The sequence below is a fragment of the Protopterus annectens genome, chromosome 4.part0 (assembly GCF_019279795.1).
Source record: "Protopterus annectens isolate FY-2018-M chromosome 4.part0, PAN1.0, whole genome shotgun sequence".
In the NCBI taxonomy this organism is placed as follows: Eukaryota; Metazoa; Chordata; order Ceratodontiformes; family Protopteridae; genus Protopterus; species Protopterus annectens.
In genome coordinates this window covers 90,585,490-90,598,592 of record NC_056733.1, presented here as the reverse complement: position 1 = coordinate 90,598,592, position 13,103 = coordinate 90,585,490, and positions in this window count along the sequence as shown.

Genomic DNA, 13,103 nt, shown 5'->3' with positions numbered 1-13,103 from the left:
CTGCCATGTCAGTTACATGTTGATGGGGAATCTCCATCTGCAGGGTCATCTGCAGCCTGGGCAGTGTTATGTCCATGGTTGCATGTGTCACCCATGGAGCATCTAGTTGTCGACTGCTGAAGGTAGTGTGAGGATTGCAGTCAGTAGATGGAGAAAGCTGTGGTAGTCACACATGTCATATCCCTCAAAGGACATATGCTGCAACAACCCTGTAACCACAGTAAATGTATGTGGTCATCACAGTAACATGTCAATATTGGCCCTGTGTATATGCTCCTAGCCAAATCTCTGTCAACCTTAGTACATATGTCGTGCATGAAGTGGTGCATATGTGCCATATACCATACTTTGTGGCATGATATCTGAGAACAAGCCACTGATATATCTGACTGCTACACATGTTATGTACAGTAGGGGTTACATTACATTACATTACCTGCACATTCTGAGGATGTTCGTACAGTACTGAGGTCTGTGTACCTATGGTGAATGTCGACAGTGTATGTAGTGTTGATATGTACCTTAGCCTGTGTACAGACTATGGTAGATGACATTGCTCTAGTTCCCCTACTATCAGATGTTACATGCTGCCCCACTGTATAGTACTGTAGTGGCGTACATGTTTGTAGGGCCATAAACACACGTGTCCCATACCACAGACAGCCACCAGACCAAACTGTGTAGCAGGCCAATATATGTAAGGCAGTCTGTGAGTAGCACATATGAGGATGGTGTTGAACACATAGCAAGCTAACCAGTTGTGGCTGTGGCTGTGTCCACATTGGTTGTGGATATGCACTGTCACACAGGTGTATCCTACCCTGTGCTGTGACATGCCTGTGGAGCCTGCTTTATATGTAGGTACATGTGCATTCCCCCTTGGGAGGTGTATGTCAGTGTTGAGCCAGTCTGACTGCAGCCTGCACAGTGCATTGTGACATGCCTAGCAGCTGAGTGCACCTACCCAGTGGGATGTCATGTGCAGATACTAGCCAGATGTCCCACTGCTGGACATCTCCTAACAGTCATGTATGTCAGACAGGGCAGTGGGATGCAGTGCAGATGTCAGTCAATACCTATTGTGTAGTATGTGGCTATGACACCCCTGTACCAGCGATCATACCGTTACAGGTCAGGCAGGGGTGCGTGAATGCATGACCTATGGTGGACATTATATACCAGTCGTTATGTGTTATACCCATCTACATGGTCATCCACATCCATATTGTCAGGCATGGTACACATGTGTAGCACTAAGGGCTTATGTGTATACCTCTGGACTGTACAGACTGTGTCAGACCCCCACATATATTGGCCAATATCTCTGCTGCAGTCCACAGTGGCATTACTTGCTAGCAGCAGTACTGTACACTGATATCCTTTGGATGTCGCTCAGTAACCAATGGCACACATGTTATGAGCAGATGTGACCTGCCACACACACCATGTCTGTGAAGACAATCCCAATGACAGTAGCAATAGCCTACTAGTATAACTGCTAGAGATATCTGACATCCCCTGCAACTACAACATTGGGAACATACAGGCTGGGGTTGGCCTACGCTTTATGTCCAGGAACTATGGTGGGAATATATGTGCATATACATATCCAGATAGCCAGATATACGATTACACGTGTACTACACCCATTTAACACTGTCATGGCAACCACCCACTATTGATTCCCACATCATGTGTGCATGGTCCCATTACATCTCCTGTGTGATGGGCATCTGTCCTATGTGTGGGCAAAAGTGCTACTAACAGCATGTAGCAATACCCCATACAGGAGAACTGGCACACTCAGGTCAGACACATATTTGTTGGAGGATCAGGAAGTACAGACAGACTGTGAGTGGAGTTGTGTTATGCTTTGTACAGTACTGGTGTTACAGGGTGTGGGTGTACATACTAGTCTGCCATGGAATGCAGTCCGTCTGCATAGCACACAACTGTGGGCCTACCCTCATGCCAGCCGGAGCTGTGCCTATCATGTCTTGTCTGTCCACCACACAGGTCTTGTGTCAGATAATACACTGGCAGTGTGTGTGTGTGTTGTGTGTTACCAGTACATGGCTACATCCATGGCTGTCCATACCAGCAATTCCCTGACTAAGGGTATGTTACAGACTATCCTGTGACACCTGCACCTTGCATAGTGTATGGCAATAGTTGTCCACATATGTGCCTGTATTCCAGCATCTGTCCATCACCTACATACCAAGCTGTGCACATATGTCATGTTGTCGGTGGTTGATCCATAGTGGGCTGGGAGTATAACACACTGCCATGTCTGCCATCAGTCCACTGCTTTTGTAACCCCCACATATATGGTGGGGCTAGGGCCATATATGTGTGGGTGCCACCTACACAATACATGTGTTCCCTCCTGCACTGCAGAGCCCAGTGTACGTAACAGTGGTATATGGTCCTGTATTATTGAGTCTAGGGGGAGCACCAGAAAAGCTACAAAATGTGGGAGTATCAGGGCTGAGCTGCCTTAAGGTATCTGGATGTACAGTACCATATACTTCACCTATATACACATTACTGACATGGAAATGGGTATTGCAGGACTACTGCCCCTGCCATACAAACTGCTCTGTGTGTTGGTGTGCTCATGATGGTGTCAGTTATGCCATGTTATGTAGCAGTTACTATCCATGTGGTCATAAGATGTGTATGTCACCTACTGTGTTTGTACAGTGAGTCTGCTGAACTACACACCTTGAGTACATACTGCCGATTGTTAGGTATCCTGTGACCCAGTGTGTGTTTCCTAGTGTACAATGTGAATGGCTTGGCCTGGACAGCAACAGCTGTGAACCTTTCCAGCCAACTATACGAGTGTAACTGGTCCACTGTAGCATCACTCCATTGATATAGTTATCAGTGTCTGAACAGCTATATAGCATAGCATGTAGAACTGTAATAGTACACGATGACAGGTTACCATGTCTGCAAACCTGTGAGTGTTGTTTCACTTATGACCTCTCTGTGAGTGTATGTTACAAGCAATGATTGTCATTTGTATGGGTGGCACATACCGTGTCCAGTCATTCAGGGGTCAACTGTAGGCATAGTGGCTGTTAAATATTGCATGCACATACCACTAATGTATAGTACTGTACATATAACTGGATGTGTATGTGTACTCACATTTATATGTATATATATATATATATATATATATATATATATATATATATATAAAATTATAAATATGTATACCTGTATCTGCATATCTGTGTCTGTCCATCTGAAGCCTGGTAATGTTGATGGCTTCCACATAATACATTACCCATGGGAGCCAGACTGTACTGCATGATATGTTACCAATAACAGCCTGACATCATACAGGTGGGATGTAGTACAGCAAGTTCGCTCTGAAGATCCAAATAAGGGTATGAGACCAAGATAGATATTCCAAGCATTAAGGCCAACAGTGGATCCCACAGATTTGGTACATACAAGTGTGGCTTCTGTTCCCAATGTCAATACATTAAAAATAGTGCTAGTATTCTAATTCCCAGTAGAAATAGATCTATTTCCAGCACTAAATTCTCAAATTGCAACACCCAAGGGGTTGTTTATTTAGCCACATGCCACTCCTGCCACTCTTTTTATGTGGGGAAAATGGAAAGGAAGTTAAAATCAAGACTATATGAACATTATTATGAGATCAAAAGACAAAATGTAAATAATGCATTGTTTCGTCATTCCCAAGTTTGCAATGACCCCTTTTTTATTTTTTTGTTTTAGAGGTTGTTCCAAGAGAAATTAGGGGTGGCATGTGGGAAACAAAACTTGAGTATAGGGAATTATTTTGGCAGATTGTCCTGGACGCAACAAAGGAACCAGGTTTGAATGACATGCTTTCCCTTGTACCAGTTTTAAAGTTAAGGGCTGCTAAATTGTAACCTATTGCATTTATGTTTGTTAAGAAGCGAACTTGTTGTGGTTTTTGGTTTTTTATTGTTTGCTTACATCTCCTTGGGATGTAGTACAGGTAACATTGTGTGGCCATGTTGCCACTGGCCCTGGTTATGGTATCTCCAACACTTGGTAGTGTATTGCAGGGTGGACGTGTTTGGCTTGGGGGGATGCCTATTTGAATGACTTGTATATTGTGTGGTTTTACAGTCCCACAGTCAGTTACATATGTTCCCCTTCCTGCATGGCACTTGCTAATATACACGCATCACTACAGCCCATTAACATATCATTCCTCTCCATGCCTACACGTGTGGTTATCACACCTGACCTGTTACTCCATCACCTCCCTGACCTGGGTGGAGTAGGTTGTACATGGCCTCACTGCTGTCACCCTGTATTACCCTGTGTATGGGCAGTAATGGTGTATGAGGCCTTTATATGGTTGGGGCTGCTACAGTCACTACATATGTCACACACCAGAGCCTCATACTACAGTCTTGCTCAGTCCATGCCACATCTGCTGCACAAGCAACCCATCATGCGGACAACAGTACTACCTGGATACACTCACTGATGTGCTGTGGTAATTCCCCATTGCATTTGTAGTGCTGCATATGTGGGTAGCCGGTTACCTATCTGCTGCTGGCAATATGATGTGTATACCTGGTATGTACTGCACCTCCCAATGCATGCTCCATGCTACAGACCTTATTATGCTATCAGCTGTCCTGTGTTCACATACCTGACAGGATGTCCTGGTGTCCCATGTCTCACTCTACGTACAGCACAATCCCAAGTGGAAGTACCGCCATGTGGTCAATACCCACTATCGCCTGTGCGTACATGGACACACACACACACACACACACACACACACACACACACACACACACACACGCACACACACACCTGACATGCATCGTCCACACTCCACTAGATTGCACTTATGAACACAACCGAGACACACACACATACACACACACACACACACACACACACACACACACACACACACACACACACACACACACACACACACACACACACACACACACACACACACACACACACACACACACACACACACACACACACACTCCTACATGAGGAGTTGCACAACATTTGTACAAACAATCCTCCCATTAGCCTTCTGTCAACATGCATTATATATGGAGCTCAAAAGCATGCAGTGCAACTATAGTGACATCATGCTAGCGGCAGTATACATGTGTGTGAGGCATGGACTTTAACACTGCACCCATGTACAAAGTGTTACTGTGGACCTGTTCTGCACCCTGCCTTGTACAGTGCAGCATACCTCGCATGTGTAGAAACCATTGATGAAGCTGTAGTACTGTGTTGGTTATGTCAGCTCCAATGCTCACAGCAACACATAACTGGCATGATATGTGAACAGCTATCAGTTGTGGATGACTGATGTCTGTGTTACAGATCACAACATCAGCAGTGTATGTATGACCAGTCCATGACTATTACACTGACAACCAGCAGGCCTTACCATGGCTGTGAGGGGTGCCCTACACATGTCCCAGACCTCTGCATGGTTGCAAGGTCTACTCATGTGCACATCCCTTGGAGTGCACACAATGCTGTCACGAGTGCTGTGGGGTCAGGGTTACATCTGCAATGTTTAATTAACCTGATTTTGTGCAGCTGCAGCCATGGTAGTGTTGAGTCACACATGTCCCTACTGTAGGCTGTGTGTCCTGCCACACGTCACATCCCTGTGGACATATTGCACATTGACAGGATGTTAGTTATCTTGCATGTGTCTGTTGTACCCTTCTGATACCCCAGCATGGTCTCTACTGTGATGCAGTGCATTTCTCAGCAACAAAACGTGAACATGTACAGCATGCAGTATGGGTAGGTGTGTTAGACGTGTGCATGGGGGATAGCCCATAGCTATTACATGCCCAGTTTATCATCATGCATGAACACGAACCATACTCACCGGCTATGGACTGCTGGTGGAGGGGACCTACATAGGAGTGCGAGAAAGCTGATGTCAGTGGCCATAGCTGTGGCATTCATAACAGGTGAGTGCAGCATTACATTACATCAACAGTAGAATTACACAATATTACAGCTTATACACAACAGTTTATTTCTACTACACAGTAGCAGACTATGTATATGACATCTCAGTTTTGCATGATGTACCTGTACAGATGCAGATGTATACACACAAGTGGTGTACCAATGTGCCCTTGGGCCTTACCTGCATGCTCCTCAGCTGGTGTGTCATTGGCACCCACCTCCAAGATGTGCCTTGCCAGGTGTTGATGCTGTGGGCAGACAGGTGCCACTAGGCTGCTGAGAAGCTCCTTCACATGGGTGAGGGGTGGATGGGTGGGTTGCCCCCCCATTGCGAGGTGGTCCCCCTTACGGCAGCTGCACGCTGACGTACATGGCAAAGCAGGTCGGTGCAATAATGCCGGACCTGCTCATAGCTGCAGTTATGCAGTCCGATATCATTGACCCTGTGGACTAGCTCATTCCACAGGGTGGTCCTCTCCTGCTGGTCATGGGCTGTCCAGCCAAAAAGAAGTACGTAGTGCTGTACCAGGTGGTCGATGATGATAGCCGTTTCAGTGGCGCTGTACGCGTGAAGGCGACTATGCAACATGATTCCTGGAAGACATAAGGATGGAAACAGGTCTGAGCCACCCATACAGCAGGGTTACCATAGTTCTTAATACACATATATGTCTCCCCCCACCATATCAGCTGCAACAACACATTCACAGACTGCAATTGTTATGCCAAATGCTTACCTACCATTCATATATATGTTGTATTGTACCAAGCTTTGTGCTATGTGTATGTGCCACACTTTGTGCTATGTGTTTGTAGCCATGCTCCCTAAGGGGACACTTATCTTTGCTGGCCTGTTACAGACTATTTCACGTGCATACCATTGTCAGTGCCACTATATATATAATATATATATATATATATATATATATATATATATATGTGTGTGTGTGTGTATAAATATACATCTATGTACATATATGTGTAGATATATGATGTACGTTGTTGATATACCTATGTCTATATGAGTGTCTGTATCTGTACACATACATATCACCCGTATCACATAGATATGTGGAGTGCATACAGACATCCAGTCCGCATTCTGTAACCATCTTTCATTCACAGCTGCACTGTTCTGCCTTGCTGCAACACAGACAGGTACCACATGTGAATGCAGCCTAACATTAGGGTGGTAACTATGTTGTGAGATTGCTGGTACACCTATTACAGACCTATGGCATTTGTGCATGCTACATTACACATTCACATGACTGTCCTGCAAGTGGTGTGCTCTGACACCCATGTGTCTATCATGACGGCAGTACATCCACCAACAGCTATTGTCCACACTGACATAACATACACAGATATTATGGCTGACATCTTTGTCATTCATTGCTGATCTGCACAGTTGGCGAGTATGTCCCACTGCTTACAGGGACAGACAGTATTGTCCAGAGCAGTTGTTCAGTGGGACATCATTACAGGGACAACTACAGATGGCACATATCAAACGTTCTACATCATAAATCCTGAGAATCTATACCACATGCTCATTAAATTACATACAGTTATGTTGTACATACCTTTTAGTGTTTGGACGGGTGTGACGCCTTCCTGGTTGTGGCCTGTAGTTATTTGTTCCCCACTGTGTGAGTTCCATTTAATAAGTTTGTTTTTGTTTTCCTTTTCTTTCTTTTTCTTTTCTTTTCTTTCTTTCTTTCTTTCTTTCTTTCTTTCTTTCTTTCTTTCTCTCTCTCTCTCTCTCTCCCTCTCCAGTAGAACAAATGAGTTGGTTTGAATGGATTTCAGCATGACTTTTGTAGGTGATGCACATGATCAGGTGATGGGCTCTGCGCCAATCAGTGCTGACTGCATGCAGCCTGCTGTGTAGTGATTCTGTTAACCATCGCCATGGCAATCCAGTACTATAAATTGCTTACTCATGTGGGTGTTGTCCCTTCACCTTTCTAGTATGGAGGACATCCTTCCTGTATGTGGGCAGCAGTGTTACAGATGTCAGATTGCAGTACCTATTACAGCGGGGCTTGCAGACACAGGACAACTACACAATCTAAAGACGTTCCAGACCTACAGACAGAGTGAGTAGTGCTGTTATGTGCTTTGTATATTGCTGGTCTTGCACTGTTTGCGTGTACATAGTAGTTTAGGATGGAATGCAGCCTGTCTGCATAGCTCTCAACAGTGGGCCTATCCACATGATGGCCAGTGGATTATCTGTTTGCTTTTGCCTGTGCACCACACAGGGCTTGTCCTAGATATATCCCCAGCAATCTGTCTGTTGCGTGCTATCAGTACATGGCTACTTCCAGTTGTGTTCCTGATGTGTTATTCCTGCATAAGGGTATGTTGCAATGAATCCTGTAACACCAGCAATGTGCAGGGTGTGTAACAGCAATATTACGAGCATGGCCCTATGTTCCTGCCTCTGTCCTCCACATATATGTCTGGCTTTGCCCTGGTGTGATATGGTTAGGGATTGTTTGGTATTGGCCTATCATAATATACTGCTAGCATTCCTGCTATCATCCCAGTCATATTGTGGACTCCCACAACATTTGTTGGTCAGGGTCCATACATGTGACAGATACATAGACATTATCACAGGTAATAAATGTACCCCTAGGCCTTGACTATGGGGTGTGACTGGCGGCTGCTGAACTACATCTGTTATTGTTTATTGTTACCTATCTTGATGGCAAATCCTTTGTCCACAGTTGTACAAACTGATGGGCCTGTCCTGGACAGCATAGTATGTTATATATCCGCACTGTCTGTCGGTAATGGCATACATTATTGTAAAATACACCATTAAAGGTTGTCTGTGTATACATATCTGTGTGTCATCTCATGTCCTTTGAAAAGTGAGTGGGCTATATGTAATTCAGTACTTCTGTGCAAGTGTAAATGTCATTTAGTAGGTTATACAGGAAAATGATGTTGTTATACCGATTTCACATGGAAAATAGAATGTGCTGCAGTGGGACTCGAACCGAGAATGCATGTGCAGTAGACGGATGCTCTACCCACTACACTATTGCAGTTCTGTGTAATTTGCATATTTTTACCTTAATGTCATACCCATGCTCCCTTTCCCTGCCCCCCGAGCTCCATGTACACAGTATCCATCCATTCTGCAGTTGCTAGCCCTGCCATACCACACCTCCACACATTTCCCTCTCTGCACGTCTCGGTACTCCTCCATATTACTGTCTCTATGCAACCTTCTGCAGGCTCTTCATCCATTTAGTCCATGTACATTCGAGCCTTCCCTTCATCCACCTCCGATACTGGTGGAAACATCATTGTGACCCATAAAGTCTGGTGCATCCCAGCAGGGATGGACCTGTTGTTGTGTCACGAGTACACTTTGCTGGTCTACACTGTTTCTCCCACTGGTAGCATTCTGCCAGGGTTTTGAGAAGCAGCAGTTTGCTCACACACCAGACCAGCCTCATCTCCCACTTCCACAGATGAAACACGCCCCCACGCCGTGCCCCGTTTTCCATTCCTCTTTTCAGTATTATACAAGAGCACTGTTCTCACAGTATGCATGGACAGGCACTGTTCATTGGTACTCACAGACTGCTCGGAATACTGTGACTGAGCACTGTGCACATGTTTGCTGGTATTAATGTACATACTTACATGCATTTCCTATACTGTTGACTGACTGTGCCGTGTGATATGTTTGTGATAACAGCAGCTGATTGTATATCTGCCATGCCTTTGTGGTAACTCACTTTGACTATAGTATGCAGGGGGGTGGCCCGGGAGTGCTGATTAAGTTGTTACTGGCCATGGCGAGGACTGTGAGCTACAGCATGCCTAAGGCACTGTGGGGGAAGTGTAGGCAGGTATGCGCTGGTGTGTGGTAGGCTCAGACTTGCTAAACTCCGGTTACGGCATCTTACACTGGGTTGGTCTCCACATTTCTTAACCAGTGTGGCCATTGCTTACTGCCACTCAAACAGGAGCTGCGATAATACACCTGGGTTGGGGGTTCCAGATTCTGCCAATATAGTTGTGTGGAGGGTGTCACCTACTTGTGACTGTGAACATTGCTACGAATGCAATAGGGGTCGATAGGTAAGTGGTGTTATTGGGACACACAGAGGGGCTGATAGTAGGGGACATGTCCAGGGATGTGCAGGACGGCTGACAGAAGGTCCACAGCTAGCCATTTCTTCTACAAGGACAGCTGTGTATATACCCTGCATTTGTGAGTAGGTCTGGACACTCACACCCCTGGCTTACATGCCTACAGTGGGGTATTGTGACCATGTGTTTTTTGTTGTCATTTAGTGGGTTTGCAATGACACATCTGGGGGACTTATACTGGGTGTGGCTGCTCATTAGGTGTCGGGTCTGCCTAATGTACACTATTGCTTACATCCCTGGGGTGGTCCACATAGAGCCGCTCCAGCCAACAACTGCACGCCTAGGCCCATAATTACATACCCATAATTCCCCACCCGCACCTCTTCTTTGGCACTGTTCCTTACTCCGGGTGCAGGTTGGGTCTGGCCACACCAGTACACACTACCCACTCCCCACTTCTCGGGACCCATCACGTATGTTGTCTCGCCCCATGGATCATCAGGCTTCCCCAACCTTGTAGTCTGAGAACATGCGTGCCCTGCCTTTAGACATCTGTGTAATGGCTGGAAACCCAAATATGCATAGAATTTTTGGGTTGTCCCACAAGGGACATTCTTATCTTTGTTTCAAGATTAGACTTAGCGGGTCTCTCCCACTGGTAGTATCCTGCCTGTAGTCTGGGAAGCAGTGGTTTGTTTACTTTTATTGTGTGTTTGTATGTTTCACCTGTCTAGCTCGGGGGGGGGGATTGATTCTATATATATATATATATATATATATATATATATATATATATATATATATATATATAATGACATATGGCTGTATGGGTGTCTGCATATAGGTATTTATTTATATGTCTATCTATGTATGTATACATTTGTACTACAGAGAGGGGGAGGTATATATCTATATAGTTATGGGTATTTATACAAACACATATACCTCTAAATATTTAGCTACATATCCTGTAATGTTGACTGGTATTGCTGGATACTGTGTTTCATGTGCATACCGGCCAACCTTGTGTGCCACGTATGCTTTGCGATACCTACAACTAAATCTATTAGTGTACACAGAGTCACACGTGACATCTATTAGTACCAGAAATAAATTCGACCCATGTAGGACAACCCACACATTGGGTATTCAACCTTCGTCTACACCCAGGGTTACATAGGTACCCCTGGCTATGTGCATGGTCTATGGCGTGTGCCACACCTAGGATACTTGGGTCAGAACATCATGCAGGATGGGTCCCGAGGGGGGGGGGGAATGTGTAGTGGTGTGGTAGCTACGGGCTGGTAACCAGGGTAGGGATGGTGGCTGCGCGTGTGCTGCGGGTGGGGGGAAGCAGAACTGTGGGTTATGCATGTATGGGTTGGGGATGGCCTGGGTTGAATGGGCCTGTACTGCTCGGCCCGCCTAGTGGGTGGGGGAGAGGGGTATGTGATGTTGACATGTGACACATAAAGAGCTAATTTAATTCCCTAGTTCAATGACAGACATACAATACTATGAGCTTGGTAGTCTATTGCAGGACGGACGTGTTTGGCTGGGTGGGGGGTATGCAAATTCATACATGATATATATTGTTTGGGGCCTCTCGGGCCCATTGACGGTGCATGTGGACATATATGTTTCTGTTCATCTACCATTGTTATCTACAGATGTCTGGCCATATATACCTCTGTGGGTATATATATTTGCTTACATATTTCTAACTATGTTGGAATATACCTACGGAGACGTATATCTGCATACATATGTCACTTGATGTGTATATGTGGACATATAAATGTTGACATATATATATGTGTAGTTGTCAGCATTTGCATGTATATCTGTTCATATATTTGTGTGTTCTGTTCATATATTTGTGTGTGTGTATATATATATATATGTATATATTTCTGGATATTTATATATATGTATATATATATATATATATATATATATATATATATATATATATATATATATATATATATGTGTGTGTGACTACATCTATAGATATGTTGTATCCGTTTAGATAGTGATATATTTGCACACAGATGCTCATCTAGCTGTAGGTATACATTCTCTGTACTGTTGCATGAGTGGGCTGGGGTTATGTTTCTGACAACATACAATTTTTCCATATCTGACATGGCTTAGTGGTAAACTGTTTTGTGTATGGTGTGCATGGTTCTGGGATCCGGCCCTGAAGAAGCTGTTTGTTTTGTTGCTGGGCAGAACACCGGCCATTGGATACGGTGTGCTTAAGGCACTTTCATGCGGTTGTAAGCAGGTTTGCACAGAGATAAGCACTGCTGAATTCTGGTCAAAGTGTCTTACACCCAGTTTGCTTCTCCTTTGCTTAATCTGTGTCGGCGGTGCTTCACCCCATGCAAACGCACTTGCACACACTTACTAGTGCTTATATATGTTTACTACTGCTTATCTGTGCTTACTTCTGCTTACTGCTGACTTATTCATTATGGTACTGACTCTTCACATGTGCATTTAATGCAGTACTCCAGTTCACATTTAAATGTTATTTAGTAGGTTACACAGCAATAAAATGTAAATAAATGTTCATATACAGATTTCACATGGAAAATGGTATATGCTACAGTGGGACTTGAACCGGGAATATCTGCTCGTTAGGCGGATGCTTTGACCACTACACTATTGCTGTGCTGTTTCATTTGCATATATCTTCCTTGTTATCCTCTTAAGCCTTTTAAGCTGCTTTAACCATAGCTAAGCGATGGGCCCATCCGCGCACCTATGGTTAGCTGTACTCGGGGTTTTAAAAATAAATAAAGGGGTTACTTCTTTTTATTTTTATGTCCTGTTGCTGTTGTACACATGGGGGACTGTTGGTGGGGATATGCGGACACCTATGAGCGGTCTTGCTCATTTATTTACACTTTCTTGTACTTGAACGTACCTGTTCCTGCTTATTACTTTGCTCTGGTATCTTCCACACCTTTCTAAAT